Genomic DNA, 10444 nt, shown 5'->3' with positions numbered 1-10444 from the left:
AAATGGCCTACTAGCTGGGTCGTACCTTATAAAGAAATCTTCACACCGCTTCACAAAAGTTACATTACAAAGGTTAATCCATACTTAATGTATTTCTAGGAATTAGTTTTTTAGGAATTTTGACCCATCTAAACGCAAGCACAAAACAAAGACTCCTAACAATGTGGAGAGTTTTATCTTCAGTAGTGCATATGGTGTTTACGAAACTCTTTCTATTTCCTTAAAATGTCAAAGACAAACAGATTTTATAGGCTGGTAAAAAAAAACAGTGGACATAGTAAGCCTGGCGTTCTCAAATAAACAGTTGACGGATTCATTTGAGGTGTGAAATATGCTCTGACACAAAGAAAGCCAAAATACACCCAAACAGTTAATGTGGTTAGATATTTCTGTTCATTAAATGAGGATTTTAGTTTGGACGAGTAATGGATTTGAAATAGAATATTATTGTAGACTTCATTTATGTTTATTTTTAGGTTATTTTATCATTTAAAGAGTAATGCTTTGATTATTGCAATTATGTGATCCTTTGCATTAACTGCTTGGCATGATCATTAACATAAAATCAACAAGCAGATAGTTTAAATAATACAGAGGTTGTTCTTAGCTAGTTTTGTTGTCTTCTTCGTCTTTGTTTAATCAGAACATGCAGATTTTCTTCCATAAATTAAAGACAAATTTGGAATTGTGGCTGCACATAAATTTCTCATAATTTTTGAGGCACAAAACTATCATGGCAGAATGGAGCATCCAGTAAAATGATGATACCCAGAGTTAATAATCTTAATTACATCTTACTCTGAAGTTCCATTTCTCAAACTCCACTTCCCAGTGATTAGATTTTATTAGGCCTTTATGGAAAGGTCAAAAACCTCATACCACCAAATAGCTGTTCGGTGTTTAAATATCTGTCCCTAGTAGTCTTCTCTTCTAAACTTGTAAGTTGCATATAATGAGACTTCCCTTGTAATTTTTACTCCACTTTTTTGTATTTTTATGTTTTTCTCAAATTTCTGATTTCCCCCTGAAATGCAACTGTTCTTCTTGGATAAAACATTTTACACTCAGCATTACGTGTATGGGCATAGCCACTTCTCTGCCCTGTTTTGTACTTTTAAGATCCAAAACATCTGCAGATGCCTGTGGGATATTTGCTTTCTTGTCCATGGAGTTCCTCTCAGCATTCACCTCGAGGTGATTACTGCAGATTACTAAATATGCCCCTGTGTGACTGCTTGCCAAGACAGTCTCCCATCCTCAAACCAGAACTTGCAATTTTGCTCCATGTGTATTATTTTCTGTTTAGTTTTATTAAAATACATTGTGGATGTCGTGACAACCTAATTAAGCCTTTCAGCTTGCACAACACAGGTAATTTTTTCCATGTTTACTACCATGCTAATTCCTCTGTCATCTGCACACATGATTAGCACATGTGTGATGTCAGTATCTAGAATGGTCTTTCATCAGATGGAGCCACTCTCTAGCGAGCCCACTAATAAGGCCAGGCTTTTTTTATATGTTCCTGATAATAACTCCATTTTGTGTCTGTAAGTGTCCCAGGTTTCAATCCTTTCCGTATTAATTCGATGTAGTACAAGCTTTTTAATTAAATCATGATGTGGTTGTGGGTTAGTATTGCAGCCTCAGATAAAACCCTGTCTTCTGGGAAATAAGCTTTCCTGTAAATGCTGCTGTCGAGGTAGAGACTGATTGGGATTGATATCACCTTATCCCAGCATCCTCCTTCGCTCCGTGCTAGGGAGGTCCAGGAGGAATGTCCTGGCTCAGCAGCAGATCGAGAGTTTGCCACATTCGTCCCTTTGTGCCACAGTACGTGCCCTGTCTGTAGGGCACACCCTCATGAGTTCAGAGGGTTGTCAAGACCTCCTTCTTCAAGCATTCTGCTGTCATTGTTCAAAAACACATAGCGAGTTCCATTCATTTACTAGGATTTACGCTGTAAATTAGATACTGGCTTAAGATGTGTCTAGAAGTTTCAGATGTGTGTACGTGTTGTATTACATTGTTTGAAGGGTGAAAACTGATAACTGCTGCAGCCGCAGAGCCAGGCCTAAGCATGCCTGTGGTTAATGAAATAAAAATAGAGCAAGTAGTCCTTGTCCAAAGGGACTTACACTGCCCTAAAGATGTATTGTTCCCCATATGATTTCTAGTACTCTCAGCTCTTCATAATATTTCTCATTAGTAATCTTGCACTTTAATGCATCAAAGTTGTTACCTGTGCTCCTTGCAGGGGGGTTGGACTAGGTGACCTTTAAAGATCCCTTCCAACCTAAACCATTCTACGATTCTATGCGAAGCTATCAAACAAAATGCAGGACATCAACTTTATTTAAGATGAACATGAAGATTCTAGTCTTGTACAGTGCAAAACATGCTCTGGCCAATTCTGGAAGCCTCCAAGGTGCTTTGTTTCCACAGTCAACTCAGGATTTTCAGCATCTCTAAAGTATTTACTTGAACACTGCCAGGTGTGGTTCAATAAATAGCTATCAGTATACTAATGAAATCACCCTGACAGTGTGAAAGTTTTGGCACAACATGAGCAAAAAAGAGCCAAATATTCACCTAAGCTAAGTGGCTCTATTAGCATCAAATAGAGTTATGCCAATTTATACCATTTCCTGAATTTATGCATTTTCCTTTGGACTTTAAAAGCAGTCCATGGCTTATGCATTCTTATATTCACACTTTCAAAAGACTGCATTTAACTTCATTGAGTATCTTTTCCTCTTTCCATTACACAACTGAGTAAAATGCAGACAAAGCAGGAAATGCCTACAGCCACTGAAAGGATGTCTGCAAATCAAAATTGTCCTAGAAAATTCTGCCCACTAATAGTCTCACAGCCTTCTTGTAATTATTGTTTTCACCCATGACACATCCCACTTATCTCCCCTGTATTTTTTTCTCTGCTCACTTTTGAAAAGAGCTATTATGTTCTGCACTTCATCTTATTTTTTTAAGTCATTCATTCATATCCTGGCTATGAACTTAACTCCTCTCTCTTCATGCACCTTAAACCATCCTGATTTGAAAGCTGGCCATGCTCAACCTTCTGCTTATGTTTCATTTTCTCTGGCCTCTTTCTCTTCTCTTCCTCTACTCCCAGGCAAGTACTTCCAAAAGACCAGATCCAAAAGGCACACTGGAAATCCTGAATTTTATATAATTTTTTTTTCATAAAAAAATAAATCTTCATTGTGGCCATCCCTGGACTATTTTTTATACACTTGATCTATGATGATTTTAAGCCAAATTGAAGGAACTTCAGTAACTATTTAAAAGCCTTTGTAATGGTCACGTTAGAGGCTTCCAACCTTTTTCCTCAAACTTGCCCTGCGTTTGTTAAGCAGAAGTTAAATTTCTATTTCTGATTTAAATGGCCAATGTACACAAAGTGCCTGCTGAGAAAACATACAGATGTATCTCCCCTGAACAGTGCAGAGTCAGACAAAGATACCAAAGGCAGTTTGACTGCTGGAAGTAGTAGCAGACAGTGTCCCCCCCACTGCAGCTGTTGGTCTCCCTGGTCCTGTGAGAGGTTCTGCAGGGCACTCCATCACGGCAGCCAGCATGCGTCCCTTAGCTGCTTTCAGGTATAATACTGTGATTTCTGAGTTTTCAGGAAGATTTGGGAAACGGAGAAACAGAGTTTTAATGGCCACTTGTAATATTTTTTCCATATCATGTTAAGTGAAGGAAGTTACACTGTCATTAAAATAGTCAGAGGGTCTGCCAACGTTATAGAGATAACCCAGCTGAAGTACCTGAGCGCTGCCTTCTCCTTGGCCCAGTATGGCTGTAACTACTTAATATTCATGGTGTGAGAAAGGTCTTAATAAAAATATTTGGCTGAATGTCTTGCATGCCAAGAGTTTTTCCTGAGGTCCTTATCTCCTTAAATGCAGTCAGACCTCGTGGAGTAATTGGGAAACAATGTTGTGGAACAGATAGGGCTATCTTAAAGCAATACCAGAGCAGGGAAATTAGAGATTTCTGCTAGGCTTTACTTCTGACTTGGAGCCCAAATTAGGTGACCTAAGCTACTAGAACATCTATCAAAGGTAACTCTCAAGTGATCTTTTAAAGTACACACCTGACCTGTTCAATCAAGGAATCTTTCATGTTGTGGTTAATATGGTTCAGCAATGTAGCTAGGAAAGAGATACTGACACCTTTAAAATTGTGCTGCTCTCTTGATCTTTTAATGTATTTTTACGCTGACTGCTCATGCGGCAGAGGTGGCACGGGTATGGACCTCAAAGTCAGCCGAATCTGCTCCAAGGGCTAATAAGGCTGGTGGAGAGTGCAGGCTGTGGGCTGATGTTCTAGAAATGTAGCACAATGACACGTATCACGTAATGTAAGGGCTTTAGTGGGCAGGGGAAATATGATCCGTGATTAATCTGACCTTCATTTACCTTGTTGAATCAAGCTCCTTGTTCCGTCTGCAGTTCTTTGTTAAACTGGCGCTGTTTGTGTTTAGTCAGTTGTGAAAGGGACTGAGAGAGAATATTTCCTTCAGTGCAAAGTGTTAATGTCAGACTCCCACACACATCCACTTAGACACAGAACCAAACTTCCTTTTAGAGCTTCTTCAACTTAGAGGCGAATGATCTGAACCACCGCTCCACCCAGAGTAGGTGTAATTTCTTTTTTACTTGACTTACATGACAGCAAACAAACTCAAGTCTCACTAATATCTCCTTTCTTTTCTTTTTTATTCAAGTTTAAAAGTTTTATGGAGGCTTTGCTTCAAGATTGAAGGAAGAAGCTGATCTATGAAAGCATTTTCTTAGTTTACCTTCAACTGATACAAGCCAGCAAAACCCAAATCATAGAATCATAGAATCATAGAATGGTTAGGGTTGGAAGGGACCTTCAAAGGTCATCTAGTCCAAGCCCCCTGCAAGGAGCAGGGACATCCCCAACTAGATCAGGTTGCTCAGAGCCTCATCCAGCCTGGCCTTGAACGTTTCCAGGGAGGGGGCCTCCACCACCTTTCTGGGCAACCTGTTCCAGTGTTCTATAACTCGCATCGTAAAAAATTTTTTCCTAATTTCCAATCTAAATCTACCCCCCTCTATTTTAAAACTGTTACCCCTCGTCCTATCACAACAGGCCCTACTAAACAGCCTTTCCCCATCTTTCTTGTAGGCCCCCTTGAGGTACTGGAAGACCGCTATCAGGTCTCCCCGGAGCCTCCTCTTCTCCAGGGTGAACAGCCCCAACTCTCTCAGCCTGTCCTCATAAGAGAGGTGCTCCAGCCCTTTTATCATCTTCGTGGCCCTCCTCTGGACCTTCTCCAACTGGTCCATGTCCTTCTTGTGTTGGGGGCTCCAGAACTGGACACAGTACTCCAGGTGGGGTCTCACCAGGGCAGAGTAGAGGGGGAGAATCACCTCCCTCGACCTGCTGGCCACACTTCTCTTGATGCAGCCCAGGATGCGGTTGGCCTTCTGGGCCGCAAGGGCGCATTGCCAGCTCATGTTAAGCTTCTCACCCACCAGCACTCCCAAGTCCTTCTCCTCAGGGCTGCTCTCAATCCATTCTCCGCCCAGCCTGTATTTGTGCCTGGGATTGCCATGACCCAGGTGCAGGACCTTGCACTTGGCCTGGTTGAACTTCATGAGGTTGGCACGGGCCCACCTCTCCAGCCTGTCAGGGTCCCTCTGGATGGCATCCCTCCCTTCCAGCGTGTCGACGGCACCACACAACTTGGTGTCGTCGGCGAACTTGCTGAGGGTGCACTCTATCCCACTGTCCATGTCGCTGACAAAGATGTTGAACAGGGCCAGGCCCAGCACGGACCCCTGAGGGACGCCACTCGTGACCGGTCTCCACATGGACATCGAGCCGTTGACCACCACTCTCTGAGTGCGGCCATCCAGCCAACTCCTTATCCACCGAGTGGTCCGTCCATCAAACCCATGTCTCTCTAGTTTAGAGAGAAGGATGTCATGCGGGACAGTGTCAAAAGCTTTGCACAAGTCCAGGTAGATGATGTCAGTTGCTCGTCCCTTGTCCACCGATGCCGTCACCCCGTCATAGAAGGCCACCAAACTGGTCAGGCACAATCTGCCCTTGGTGAAGCCATGTTGGCTTGCTCTCCATGTGCCTTAGCATGGTTTCCAGGAGAATCTGCTCCATGACCTTGCCAGGCACAGAGGTGAGGCTGACCGGCCTGTAGTTACCTGGGTCAAAACGGGAGCTGTCAGAAGTGGGATTCGAACCCACGCCTCCAGGGGAGACTGCGACCTGAACGCAGCGCCTTAGACCGCTCGGCCATCCTGACCCTGCTAAATACAGATGCAAAGCTAAAATGCATGCCTTTTATCAACACATCTTAGTTCCGGAGCTGGTTTAAATAAACTGGAAACAGAACCCTTTCTGTGGCACAAGGAAAACCTCCAGCAACAGGGTTTGCTGTTTTAATTTCATAGGCATGTCCCTTCAGGTACAGACGATGTTCTAATAGCCATTAAGGTTTAATGATAACATTAATAAACCTTAAATGTTGAATAAATCCTACATGTGAATAAATTCCGAGTGTTCAGGCTTTCTTGGAGGATGTCAATGGAAGCAGTAATTGCATGCTATTAAAAAAAAATGCATTTTATTATGTTTCCATAGGCAGCTAAAAAGGGAAAAGCAGTGATGTAGATAGACAAAGGCAGAAGTTTAAAAGGTCAAGGTTTCTACTACTGTAATTACCATAGCTCCATGGACTGCAGGGGATTCATAGCAACACACACTTGTTGAAAAGCTGGCTTTATTTTAAAACTACAGAATCCATTCAATGGATACATCTTTGGGGGTTGGACTAGATGACTTTTAAAGGTCCCTTCCAACCCAAACCATTCTATGATTCTATGATCATAAGAGTCAAGATGCAGTGGTGTACAGAATGAGTCAACAAACGTATCTTTTTTTTTCCTCCCTCTGTTTCTAATCTACCTTAGATTCCACTGCTCCTCACAAAAGAGGGTTATTTTGTTGTTATTATAACTAAAAGAGTTCCTCCCCCTCCCCCAGTAAAACCCTCCAGGAAACAAATCTTTCTTGGTTTTATCCTAAATATTTAGGTTTTATTCCTAAAATATTTGGGTAAAGTCACCTCTTGTTGCAAAGTTCAGTGCTGGCCTCACTGAGGTGCGGTGTAGTAAAAGCTGTAGTTGATGCTACAGGGATTTTAGAGCAGGATAGTCATGCGTACTGATTCCCCCGCTTGAAATCAGACAACTTTTTGGTAGTAAAGACGTATTGCAGTCTGTGTCCCAGCTGACAGCAAATCCCACAGCAAATGGGACCATTTGTTATGGCTTGTGGAAATGTACAGCAGTCCCTAATGTGGGAAAAAAAGTAATAAAAAGATGGATGAATGCCCATCCAATTCTCTATTTGTTAAAAAAAAAACTCAATAAGAGTTTTTAAAAGATAAACTATTAGCTGGCGTGTTTCTCAATAATTTGTGAAGAAGGTTAAACGCATGATAAAATGCATAAGAGGAAGGGATTTTCTTCTTTTTTTTTTTCACCTTTAAGCTACCAGGAAGGCTAATTCTCTCATAACTTTGCTTGAGGAGTCATTGGAGACTTCACGTTTGCTTTGAACTTTTTCTGCCCCGAAGAAAGAGAGAGAGATAAATTTTCTCCTGAGTGTTTTTCAGTACTTGAGTTAAAAGTCAAAAGCAAACAGTGTGAATAAAATTCACCTTGCCTCTCATTACTCAGGATTTATTTGCATAGATTTTTCTGCTGTCATAATTTTCTGCTCCTCTTCTTTATCCAGAAATCTGGAGACTCCAAGGAGTCTCCTAGGAAAGGGTGATAAGAGATTAATTTCTACCACGACACAAATGTATAGATCCAGAGATATATACATCATCTGATCATCTGATAATCACAGAGAAGGAAAAAGACCGTAAACCCAACCTTCCCCTCCTCCTTTCATAATCCTTTATTAGTAACATTACCTTTTTCTATAGGGTTCTCACATGTGTCCTTCATTATTCTGAAAGAATACCGTAAGATTAGCGTGATTTATCATAGACATTATTCCCTGACCTTAAAAAAAATGCTGTCTTTTAGTCCACTCCACAGAAAAAAAAAACAAACCCTGAATGAATTTCTAAATGGTGGGTGAAATACTTGCCAGAGCCTGAAGGCAGCAACGATGTAAATGCTAACAAGTTATTCTGGTTTTACATGTCTATTCACCTTTATATAGATTCTACCACCTCTGCGCCTCATACTGCTTGTGTTAATGCTCAGTAAGTTCTTTTGGGCCCTATAAACAGTCGCATAATATACTTGAATGTAAACTGAAATAGTTTCCTCTAATTCTCTGTTGCCCATTTAATAAGCGCATTCTTGCTCTGCACATTTACCGAGCGCCTGGTTTTGCCACCCATACGCAGTCTCCCATTTTACAACCTTTTTTTTTTTTTTCCCCCAGATTCAGCACAATAGCTTGGATTGTCACAATGGCTTATTCAGTTTCAGAGAAAGTAAAAAATGCAGTATCCTTCTGCAAGACCAGCCCACATCTTGAATCCGTATGTTTGAGTGAGTAGGAAAACTGGATTTGATGTCCTCACCGTGAGCAAGTTAAGGTTGGAAAGGGTGACAATAGTGATAGGAAGAGCAAGGAGCAATCTATAACTGTACCCTTAAGAATGGCCGAATGGACGCAAAACTCAGGGTAAAGATGCTACGTTTTATGATGACCCACTGTATAGGTTTTTATTATGACTCACTGTATAGAACATTTCCCTGTTGCTCAAGTCAGGAATTTCAAGTCAGAATATTCTTACTCGGGGCTGACAAATAAATTTACAATCCAGGCCATTCATTTCACAACCTTTTGGAGTAAAAATCTCCCAGGAGTAAGAAAAATTTTCTATTATCTGGATTAAATTTTCACCAAAGCCTATGCAGATGAAGATTGGCTCTTACCAAAGTCAAAGCAATAACATCTGCTGCTCTCAGCGGTCAAAGGTTTCACCCAGAAGTGAGAAGCCCAGTACCAGCTGCTGGCCACAGCTGAACCCCTGTGAGCCCAACACCAAGTCACCCCAAGGGTTTCCCCCGGAGTCACCCGGCACCCAGAAGGATCCTGGTATCCGGGGCACCTATGGCAGCGCTGCTGACTCTTACAGCTACAACACAATGCCAATAAACTCTAAGTGATTCCAGGAACAATATGACGTGGTGCTTTGTTTTTAATGGAGACATGCTGGTACAATTTAGGGAATAAATACGCAAATGTCAAGGCAGCTTAGGAAGAACACAGGAGCAGAAAACAGTATATTAGTGGCAGAGAGAGACAAGAAGGAAAACACAAGCTGGAGGGTGGATAGGAAAGGAATAAGTAGGCAGGATAGCTCATACCATGCCTGATAAATTTTCTTTAACAGATAGCATCTAAAACTCAGTGAAAAAAGTTGCAGAGGAAAAAAAAAAAGTATTTTGCACGCTTGTTTTGTCAGAGGCTGGCTAAGTAACGAGCAGGCTACGAATGTGGGTAGTGTAAAAGGTTGCACAGAACAGCAACTGGAGGGCAAAACCTGGGTCTAGCTGCTGGTCATGGTAGCTGTCTCCAAACGACCTGGGGATCTGAGCGGTTGCAGTTTGCACACAGGCGAGTGCAGGCTGGAAAAGGGACACTTAAAAAGTTTAACCAAATAATATACTCGTCCAGGCAGCTGCGGCCATGCTAGAGCCAAATACCTCCACGGGAACCCACCTGTTAATGATCCCACATGAGGTTTTGGGATGGAAGGGGGCAGATTGCAGTGAGAAACATTGAACCTGTTCTTGATCTCTCTTAGGCAAAGCAAATTAGCAGTTCCAGGGCTGTAAAGGCTGGAGAGGGAGGAACCAGCAGCGTGAGAGAGAGGTGGCCAGTCCTGGCCGAAGTTTCACAGGCGCAGGAACGAAAAATAACAAGGGAAAGAACAGGTTTCACATTAACAGAGCAGCTGGAATTCAAGCCTGAAAAATTCAGGGTTTTTTTCCCCCCATTTATATAAAATTTATAATGCAAATACAACTGTATTTTTGTACCCCGTGCCTCTCAGCTCTATTTATAATTTGACCATCATTTTCAAACCTGGCTGATTAATATTAGGCCATTAAAATCCTGCTCAGATTTCTAAACAAACATTCTCCTTTTTTATTGTTGTTGGAAGCGTTGAACTCCTGCCTTCCCCTATGGCATGTGTAGGATGGTTTTGCCTTTCAGCAGACTCTTAGAGCAAAGTAAAACAAACTATTTGCCATCACATAAGAGTCTCAGAAATTAGGCTCCTGAGGATATCCTGTTGTAACAGAGGTGCTGCTCTTGCCCCAGTCCCCGTGCTCCAGCAGAGTCAGCCTGTGAACTTGGAATCACAGACTCAACACAAATTTGGATG

The 10444-nt window shown here is 41.9% G+C and overlaps 1 non-coding gene across 1 annotated transcript; it reads right to left on the bottom strand.

Annotated features, from left to right (window-relative positions):
- Positions 1 to 6239: 6239 nt before the first annotated feature.
- On the bottom strand, positions 6240 to 6322 carry TRNAL-CAG (transfer RNA leucine (anticodon CAG)). The gene has a single exon. It is a non-coding gene; the product is annotated as a tRNA-Leu (tRNA).
- Between the last annotated feature and the right edge of the window lie 4122 nt (positions 6323 to 10444).

Source organism: Chlamydotis macqueenii, chromosome 1 (genome assembly GCF_036417535.1).
Source record: "Chlamydotis macqueenii isolate bChlMac1 chromosome 1, bChlMac1.mat, whole genome shotgun sequence".
Taxonomy (NCBI): domain Eukaryota; kingdom Metazoa; phylum Chordata; class Aves; order Otidiformes; family Otididae; genus Chlamydotis; species Chlamydotis macqueenii.
The sequence above is the reverse complement of the archived record's forward strand: the minus strand, read 5'-3'. Positions and strand labels throughout refer to the sequence as shown.